Raw genomic sequence first — 11,106 nt, forward strand, 5'->3', positions numbered from 1 at the left:
GAGGCGATCATTTCTGCACCGAGCGAGCACCCGGCCGCAAGCTTGGCTTCCTGTTCAGTCACGTGCTTTAATGTATGCATTGTAGTGAAAGCAAATAGCCTTTCAAACAAGTAGATAATAAGGGTGTTTGGAATTAAATGGCTAATTAAATCAATATTAAACATGTAAGCTAGACGGCAATGTGGACTAACAGATTTTTCTTGGTGGTGTCCAAAGCACAATGTATGTATACCCTTTGTGTGCCTCTATCTGATTGAGCACATGATTCCTAGACTCTATTGTACGTGAAAGCTCAAAAGTGGACAACATATTTTTTAAATAAAAAGAATTTAAAAACCAAGACTGAAGCACATAAAAAAGCAGCATGTTTTTCCCCTTTCAATGAAACATTATATGTGGATTTTGCTGTTCTGTTAGCTTATAGCTTGTTACTAAATCAGACCTTTCCTGCAGTGAAAAAAATTGCATCTTTTCGTTGTAATCCTTGACAGCTTAAAGTTTAATGGAGGCAGGGTTTTTTTTAAAAGGTATATAATGGGTTGACACCAAGGAAGGCTGCTGAGAGCTCACAAACTCAGAAATAGCATGAAATGCAATAAGAACAAGCGCTTACTGATTTTTTTTAAAATCATAATTTCCTACTCTTGATAGAAAAAGCAAGTGAAGGAAACAGTTTTGTTTTCTGTCAGTTGTTTGTGTCTTTCTAGACAGATGCTTCTCTTCTGTCCTGTTGGGAGCCGAGGGCCTGTCTCAAGGTAAAAGTAGGATGATACGGCCAGTAAGAAAGAGAAAATAAGATATCTACCTGAGAGCTGAAGAAGGCAGAAGGTGAACGGCCAGGACGGGGACTCAGCGAGGGGAGAGGATCTGTCCTCTTGGGGAGCGGAGAGGCACAGCAGAGTGGCCGGTTGCCGGTCTGACAGTATCGGCGCTGCATTACCCCCAAAGGTCATGCTTGGTGCAGCTCAACTTCAGCTTCCAGAGTCCCACATAACACATGCTCAGAGAGTGGCTGAGAAGAGATTACACCTGGAGCAGCTTTAAAGCAATCTTGCCAGTTGGCACCACAATTTCTCTTGGGAGGAGACATTATTTGGGCTTATTCTGGTTCGATAATTCTTTGTTTGGGACATAATTCTTTGATAAATATTTAGAATGATAGTATGTCCTGGGTTATCACTCACAGTTAAAGGTGATGTGAGAGCTAAGCAAAAGAAGAAAAAGAAAGCAGGAACTCTGAATGTCATAACTGAGTGGGAATACAAGAGTGGACAAGGGGAGGAGCAGAGGTGAATGGAGAACAGTTCAAATGTATAGCATGGTGTGAAGTTTGGTTTGTTCTACCCAGGGCCGCTGGATGGTGGCAGCCTAAAGCCTACTCCTCTTCAACAGCCTGTAATATCTGTCAAATACATAGAACACATCTTGGTGGTTAAGAGGCTGTGGAAAATGCAGAAGAGTGGGAATGCTCCTTGAATAAACTTATGTGGAGCCAGGGGAGGAGTGCCTTGGCTGGGTCCTAGGCTGAGGCCTCAACGACAGATAGCCACAGCACTCCGTGCTCTGAGCATGCCTAATCTGCTTGCCCGGGAATGTTCTTGTGTCCACAATAAACAATTCTCTATGGGGCAGATTTGCAGGAGTCATGGTCTGTTTTCTTCCATACTTCATAGCCAAGGGCAGAGTGCCCTTGAAAAATCAAATACACAGGTGGCTGCTGGTGCTCTGTGGCCAGGAGAGGATGATGTCTAATAGACTTTATTTTTTTCCTCTAATTTTATACCTAAGAAATCAGGACAAGTCCATGCTCAGTGGAGAATTGCGTTCAGTTAATCGAAATTCAAATTTGGGGCTAGAATGTCAGTGTTTGACTTTTGGAAAATAAAACAAAACAAGACAATAATGTTCTCACTACTTGCCAAAATATACCCTATATCCTCAGGCTTCCTTATCTATGAATCCAAATCAATGGAGTTAAGCAAACCCAGATGGAAAACACATGGAAAATAAATTATGTTTGTACTGAATATGTACAGAAGCAACTGTTTACATATCATTTGAATTGTATTGTATATTATAAGTAATCTAGAGAAGAGTTAAAGTATACAAAAATATTATGTAGGTCATATGCAAATTCTACACCATTTTATTAATTTATTTGTTTGTTTTGGGTTTTTTTGGCAGAACCAGGGATTGAACTCAGGCCCTTGTGCTTGCCAGGGAAGCACTTATTCCACTGAGCCATCTCTCCAGACCCTACACCATTTTAAATAAGGTACTTGTAAAGACTCTGGGTTCAACCCCTAATACTTCCACCACTACTACAGAAACAAAATGAACAAGCAAACAAAACAATCGTATAAACCTAGGGCAAACTAATGGGAAACCTAAAGTTTAAAAATGACAGGTAATTCAGTTTTTCAAAGACTTAATGTGGTTAAAAAATTTAATGAGAACTTGCTGTGTGCTCAGTATTAGAGATGTATTGTAGATACACATGGATTTGATTTTGATTATCAAAGAACATATTTTCACACATATGTCATGTTTTTATTAGCTTCTTTTAAGGCATCTATGTTCTGGATATTTCTGGGTGTGTTAAAGACTAGGTACAATTTTGTACACTGTAATGTAAATCCAGCCCTAAGCCACAGTTTTCACATCAGATCTATACTTATGTGCTTACCTTCGTCCCTGATGAGTACTGACATTGTGCATTTACATGTACAGTTCAATATTTCTGAAATGATCATAACACTGAAAGAAATTCTGAGGGAATTATTGGCTTTTAATTTACAACATACAAATGTAAATACATAGAGCAGAAAACTCGTATTGAGCATCTATAGCACTTGAGGAAGTATTTAGCATTGGCTTTGATGGAGTATTGAAAAACATAGAGTATTTCCCCCTTGTGACTGTTGCTTTCTTTCTTTTCTATCCTCCCTTTGTAGATTTTATTTTTAATTTTCACCGGTATGTGTTTGCAGAACACAGTGATTCCCACAATGTCACGGGGAGCTGTTGCATGGGTACAACACATCTTCATGTGTTTCACCCTCTCCCCTCATCTCACTCCTCCCCGTCTCCATCTCCTAAGTCATTTATAGTCCAGGAGGAAAAATAAAACTTGTGTAAGTTGATTATACAACAGGGAGGGAAATAAGGTGTAACTACGATGACTAAGAAAAGGTAGGCCATACAGTAGGGACCATTTTTCCGGTACCTGGGAGGATTCCTAGGGCATTGCTAACAACAGGTGATTTACCTATGGATAGAAGCTTCCAGAGCACCCAGGGCCTGTGGAGACTGATGAGCAAGTAGGGAACATGGCATTGACAAGGAAGAGGAACCCTTCCATTTGTCAGGATGTTGAACCATGGGAAGTGATGATGAGCCCAGACGTGAGAACGAGGCAAAAAGGGGCAGATCCTTGGCTGCTACTTTTGAGCCATGTCTAGTAGAAATGGAGTGCTGGGAGTTCACAAGGAAAGCACTCGATGACATGGCTGTGCCCTAGACATACTAACATGGTGGTAGTGCAAAGAAAATTTAGATGAGGTGATTTAGGTATCCGTGAAGCACCTTGTATGAATTTACATATTTGCCCTTGAAAACTACTTCATGAGACAAGTGTGCTATTATCTACCTTTTGTAGGTTTTAAACTCCAAAGCTTTGACAGGAAAAGTGAGAAAAACTGAAATGCAATTCTAACATTGAACTTAAAGTGGACTATTGGGGAGCTGGGGAGATAGCTTAGTGGTCTAAGCGCCTGCTTGGCAAGCAGCAGGATCCTGGTATTATCCCTGGTGTCACATGCTGTGCAAGTTCCACGCCAAGCCAAGCGCTGAAACTGAGCATGCTGGCACACTCCTGTGATCTTAGTGGTGGGGAGGCTGAGACAGGAAGCTCACTCCGAGTCTGAGGTCTGTAGCGAGACCCTATACCAATGAAGAAAAATAAATAGAATATTTTAAAATGTGGCATATTGGTAGAAATTCATAGGTGCAGGTCGTTCAAAGATCACTAATGAAATAATGAATGTTGGTAAAATAATATAAATGTGAGGCGCAGATGATTGATAATTGTCATGATTGAGTAGCAGTAATTCTTGCATCATGCTGTTTGGATACAGGTATCCTCCATGGACTGAGTATCCTTAGTGTATCTGCAGCACGACTGTGAATCAATAATATAATGCTATTTTTTCAGAAAGAAATGGACAAGTCAGACAAGGAATATTATCATGTGCAAGCTCTAAATAGGAAGAATTTCATTCAACTTTGCATGAATTAGATATTTTAGCATGTCCTGTTTTGAGCCCAGAATATAAGCCACATTTGGAGAAATTAGAAAGTATTTTGAAGGGAAGAAGCAAATGAGTAATAGGGCAGCATATTTACTACCACAGACAACTGGACTATGGCACGGGATTAACATGTTTAAGTGTAGTTTTTATTAGTTATAGACTATATGATTTTGGAGTACAATACTTGGGCCACTACAGTTAATTTTATAAGTGTTCAATTATTGCAATGTTGAAGTTCTCCTAGCTTAAATGAAAAAGTCAATAAGGAATGAGTGTTACCCTACACATATTTGGGATGGGAAGGGAATGCCTGCCTTTCTGCTAAGGGAAAGATGTATACAGGAAATGACAGGAGAAGGCAGGCATGGAGAATTCTATCATCTGTGCATGTGTAACTTGTTGTGGCAGGAGCTAGTGGTTTTAAAAAGTGAGTGTGAGGAGTTCACATTGAAAGAGAAATTTTAAAATTACATGTAATAATTTCTCAGAGTACAAACTCAGCACCCACCAATAATCCTTTACTGTGTATTTGTTGCACAAACATTATATAAATGAGTTACAGTGAAAAAGAGTTGATAATGCCATTTGAGCATCAGAAAGCTGTTTGTTGTATTGAAGAAGAATGGTTCTTTTTTTTTTTTTCTTGGAACCAGGGATTGAACTCAGGCCCTGCGTTTGCCAGGCAAGAGCTTATTCTACTGAGCTATCTCCCTGGCCCCTAAGAATGGTTCTTATAAAGTAACAAATCATCTAGAAACTATTAGAAATGTGAGGAAATACGGACCTCATAGGTGGGCAAACTTTCAGAAGCTGGGGTGTTTGGGGTGATATCTAGCCATGGTCCTTACTATAGTGTAGCTCTTGGTTCTTGACTGTCTCTCCCAAGCTTCCTCTGAGATTACTGATTCACTGGTGTCGAGAAAAGTAGTTTTACAAAACTGCAAAATTGTTTGAGACATTGGGACAGGTGTACAATTAGTTTTAGTGGCTACTTGTTACTATGAGCAAAGAATAGCTTTTCTCTTTCTTGAATCTAGAGCACAAGATCATTTTATCCTCAGTTAACCTTCAATTTTTAGAGCAGAGCCTCTACACAAGCATTAGTAGTTACTAATATTTCTATGTACTTATTATTAGAATACATTGGGAAGTTTTTTCACATAACCATATAAATTATTGTTTTTTCCCCTTGAACGTAATATAGATTATCTCCAAAAATTTTAGCTGTGGAATGACATGATCAAGTTCCATTTTTAAAAAGCAAACACACAGGGGACTGGGGAGATAACTCTGTAGCATAAGTGCCTGACGGGCAAGTGCAAGTTTGTAAGTTTGATCCCTGGGACCAAAGAGAAAAAAATAAAATAAAGAAAAAGCAAAAACTTTTCTAGCAATACGGAGATCCACGAGAAAATTATACGCATGAAGTTATATTTTATTTCTCTGAGTTCATGTATGTCAAAAGTGCTGATCTCAGATATGCTTCTTGTTGAGTTGCAGCGATAAAAATGAGGAAAAGAATGAAAGTTACTTTATATAGCCTTGTGGCAAAAACACTTCCCTCACTAATTTTTACCAATGAAAATAACTCCGAAAATTCCAGGAGATTTTCACATTCAGGAGTAACAGGGAAATCAACTAATGCTGTAGTCTAAATTAAATGAAAATTCATTATACAAATTATTGTTGGATTTCAAACAGGTGTTGCATTCCTACTTAGGGAGGTAAGAAATGAGAAATCTGCCTCAGATTTGTTATTGATTTCAAGTGCTTTTAATGTCTGATATGGTTAATTCTCAGTGTTACACTTCTAATTTCCTCTGACACTCTTCTCTTTAAGAAAGTTGATTTAGGAACATGAGAAAGAAAACAAGTAAGGAAGAAATGAAGGTGTCCTTTATACCTGGTCTGCAAAATATTTGGCTGAGTAATCAGAGTTGAGGTGTTGTTCATTCCAAAAGAAAAACCTGTTACTTAGGGTCGCCTAAATTATGATACTTCTGGCATCTGCTTAAATTGTGAAATGCTCAGCTTTACCCCTCAGAGAATATAGACATTAACAATCCAGGACAACTCCAGTGAGCCTTCTTAGACAGCTTTTTATTCTACTGCACAAGAAGGAGAGCTCAGCAAGCAAAACATTAGATTGATCTGTTGGTAGGAATCCATCACTACAAAACTCAGCTGTTTATTTGTAACTGTAAGAATATCCTGGAGGTTTGAATAAAAGTCCGAACTCTTTAATACCAACCTTACCTAAAAGACGTTCATAAGATAGTGTATCCTTAAAACCTCAAAGTGATCAAATAATATCATGGTTTGTAACATAACTCTCTACAAAAGTATCATTAGCATATAGTTTCATATATACATATATTTTGCAGTACTTTGCTTCTGTAATTCTGATTTTATATGGTACTTTCAGTGGTCTTTTCATAGGGTGAGAAAAGGCCAATCTAAGAAGCATTTAGAGAATTAAAACATACTTAAATTCTAAGTCTGAACATGCTATCACACCCTAGATAAAGTAACTGCAGCTTAGCTTAAATAAATTGTATAGATGCTGCATAACTTGCCACTCCAACATACAAGTCGTGCATGTTTAAATGTTTGCCCTATGAAGACCTTCCCCTACGTATTTTCCAACAAAATGCAATCATGCCTTAGCAGCTTGGGAAGAACCTAAATTGACTTAATAGAGCATTTATTTGGAGTGTTTTTTATGGAAACTTGATAAGATCTGAATAAATCCTGTGTCTCTGAATATGGACAGCTTTCTCCAACGCCACTGGAGCATCTATCTTGTTGGAAAAGAGAATAGAAGTTAAGAGAGGAGGGGTACCTGGCTTTGCATCTGCCATACCCAGCATCTTTAGCCGAAACTTAAGGTGCATCAATCATTTCCAAAGGTCAAATTGAATGGGCCATAATTTGAACATTCTTATATGGCTAAAGGCTTATTCAGCAAGCACCCACAAAACAGAATATCAACAGGGTAGGAAAGTAGATGTTAAACTAAAGGATAAAGTTCAAAATTCACAATATGGCCCCAGGACTGATTCCTACGTAGCATTTCAGGTCCCTGCATTAAAAACTTCCCGCATTCGAATTCTGTGTTGAAAGTCCAGCTGCAGTGAACTTCTGCTCTGTTTCCAGAACACGTTCCTTCAGAATCCACAATCTCTTCTTCCCTTAGTTATCCTTATTCATTCTACTTCATTCCTATTTGGTTACCTTCATATGTCGTTCTTGCCGGATTTGTTCTTTATGGCCTCCCACTGTTGGCTGCCTCCCTAACAAATTCTAGTCTATAATTGGCTTAAGACAAAGTTCATCCCCCTGTTCATAGTTTCCATGTTACGTAACTACTTCCTCGGTAACTCTAAAGAGTAGAAGCAATAACTTACTTTCTCACCAATACACTGAAGACTTTAGTCTTGTGTTTGGAACACATGACAAGGTTGCTAAATACTTGTTGATTGAACAAAGAGTTCCTCTTGAAACATCTGTAAGTTAATCAAATGCTTTAAAAAGGGAATATCCCTCCTTAAAAAATTATCTCACTCACCATTTCTGTAGATCACTCGAGTTTGAATGTGATACTTACTGTAACAGTTCAAGAAGAATAAAAGTGGAGAAGTGGGGAAACTGGGTTTGTATTTTATAAGCATCTCATTTAGAAGATTTCAGAGATTTATGAGGCAGGCAAACACAGTTTATGTTATGTTTATTTTGATGTTAGATTCCTATAAGTAGGCAAACTTCATCATCATATTATTCATTGTTACAGTGAAAGGTACAACTATATCTCTGGTAAAAGTATTTCCAGGGAAAACTATAATCACAAAAAAATGATGAGGCAGTTTTACAAGCCATATTAATATATCAGACTTATATTTTATACTTAGAGTAGTATAAGTATTTAGGTTATTTTTACTTTGAGCCTTTTATGGAAATCTCATTTAGTGAAGTTCTATCTTTCATAGAAACTTGCAGAACAAGTTTGGATTTCTAATTCTGTGTCACCAATTCATGCTGTCCCCTCATTCCAGGGATCCACCATTGCTTGGTAACGTCTTTGTATCTGGATGAAGTTTGGAAACCACAGTTTTAGACAAAGCTAATGCTTTATTTCAATTTGAAGAAATATGACCTTGTCGGGAAATACATAATTTTCAAAAGTACAAATATGGAAATGCTTTATCCGCCGATTTTCTGGAAGGAATAATGACTTTTTAAAAACATGTGTTTTTTTAAGTAGATGATAATGAATGTAAATCATGCTACAAAACAATGTGAGCTTATTTTCACATTTGTTTGGGATTAAACTGCGTCCATAAACTGCTTCCACATGTATGCTAATTAACTCTGCTGCAGAACCAACTACCCTACTTTGAGGATTATAGACAAAAGCTTTATGAAATCCTACCTTTTGAGCTCCACATTTATCTGCCTATTTTGGTCACCGAGTCTCCATTATGAGTAAGACTATTTTAGGTCTATTTTGGCTCAGGGCTTTGGAAATAGGATATAGACTATTTCCCTTGTAAATAAAAAGATAGAGCGCAAACTGGTCTGATGTAGAGACACAGTGATTATTATTTGATAGTTGTCAATTGTGAATATAAAATGAACTACAAGTTTTCTAGTAAATAAATACGAATATTTAAAAAAATCTTTCTTGCCTTCCTGTCTATTGGCACCATCACTAACCATGCAGAAGAGCAAAGACTGAGTGGGTATTTCCAAAAACTGCATACTCTTGGAAGGGTGAATTTTAAGTCGGACAATAGCAGTATTGTTTTGGAGGATTCCTGACTTGGTCATGTACGTACACCCTATTTGGAAGAGCTTGTTTGTAGTCAATGCTTATTTATTAGCTGACGAAGTGTAAAATTAAGAAAATAATAGCGCTTTCTGCCTGTGATCACATGTAAGCATAAGTCAGAGGGAGAAACAGAGACGGGAGATGCAGGCAGCATGGTGAAATCCCCATTCTACTTATTCTCACAGAATGACAGAAAAACAGACTCTCATATGCATGATGAGAATTGTATTCACTTGCCCAAGTGATATGGCTTTCTCTCGTTTGTTTTGGAGGAGATATGAAAATAAGTTTAAGAATTTTAATTTTCACGTTGATTGAAATGTAAGTCATATTCCTCCAGACGGCATATTTGTCCTTAGTTCCCAAGCCTTTGTGCACTTTTTTCATGATTTCAGTCAGGGTGCCAGTGACAAGTGATCTGTGTATTTTTAAGATTCTCAGACCAACAGGAAAATCCCAGAATTCCCATTACTCTTTTTAATTTCCCAAACAAGCAGTTTATGAACACCTAGCAGGCACAGACACCAGGACTGGCTGTGCAGATGGCTGACGGAATGAGCACTGTGTGCTCCCGCAGCCCCAGCACACATGTCACATGGTCTGCGTGTGCTTGTGTGTGCATAATGGAAATCTGGGAAACTTGTGAAGGAAATTAGGAGTCCACAGGGGAGAATTAGCAGGATTTACAAAGTGGAAGGCTTCTTGTATACAAGGAAGGGCCGGTGGGAGGCAACAGGAGGTCCAGAAGAAAGCGGTAAAGGGATTGAAAGTAATTAAGAAAGGCCTTATCATCCATGTACCAATTTCCCTAAACCAATGTAACTATAATGTATTACAGACATATACAAATAGAGCAAAGATTTACTAGGATAAAATATTTAAAAGAAGGATTTGTCTAACTTAGACTGAAAGTCAAGCAAGATTTCTTTGAGTCTTAGCACTATGGAATTATTTGTTTTAATCTTTTATTTAATTTTTTTTTGCTACAGGGTCTCGCTATGCAGCTTGGACTCCTAGTGAGTCTCCTGCCTCAGCCTCACCAGCACTGGGATTATAGACGTGCACCACCATGCCCAGTTTTGGGGGTTGGCATGGTGCTCCTGGGGTTATGGGGCAGGCACAGCATACAGTACTGGGAATCAAACCTGTGTCCTCGTGCTTGTCAGGCAGGTGCTTAGGCCGCCGGGCTATCTCCCCACTCCAGCACTATAGAATCTGATTGCTTCACTGTGTTGATGATGTTTGATTAGCTTAACGGACACCAAATCAGTAGTGTGGAAGGCTGTTTTATCCTCCATCGTGCATATATAAGTGACTTCAGAGTACTTCTTTCTGAAGTGCATTGTCCACTGGGTCCCCCTTAATTGAATCAGAGTATATTAACACTACAAAAATGAAAGAGGCTCATAGTCTGGGGTCTCCACCTTCTCCTGAACCTCACTCTTCCTGTCTTCCCCAGGCCTCAGACAGACCTCCTACAAACACCCCAGTTTACTCCCTCTTACCCACTGGACACATGGCACTATTGAAACACCTAAGAATATCACAAGAAAATTCAGCACAAATGTCTTAACTCACTGGGATCGCAGAATAAGTACAATTCAAGTGTATAGTTTTTGTGATGAAAATCAGCATAAATGTTAAGAATTGCATTAATCTTGGCCTGGTTCATATTCTCTTCAACTATAAAATTTTTTCTAATAGTTGTTTTTTTTCCTCTGGCCACAGAACTACTATTTACACATTAAAATCTTATGCTCTGTTGTTTATACAAGTTGGTAGTGTCTGAATCGCTTTCTCTTCGCTGGGACTCAATGCACAGCAGCAACAATTTATTTTATTTCCTTTAATTTTGTTATTTTGAAGAGTAAAAACAGAAGCAAAAACAAATAGAAAAATAACAGAGACCAGGTAACACACCAATGCATATTTTTAGATTTTCAAAATAAGAATAGTTATTTAACAATG

This window comes from Octodon degus, unplaced genomic scaffold (assembly GCF_000260255.1).
Source record: "Octodon degus isolate 3935 unplaced genomic scaffold, OctDeg1.0 scaffold00190, whole genome shotgun sequence".
Lineage (NCBI taxonomy): Eukaryota > Metazoa > Chordata > Mammalia > Rodentia > Octodontidae > Octodon > Octodon degus.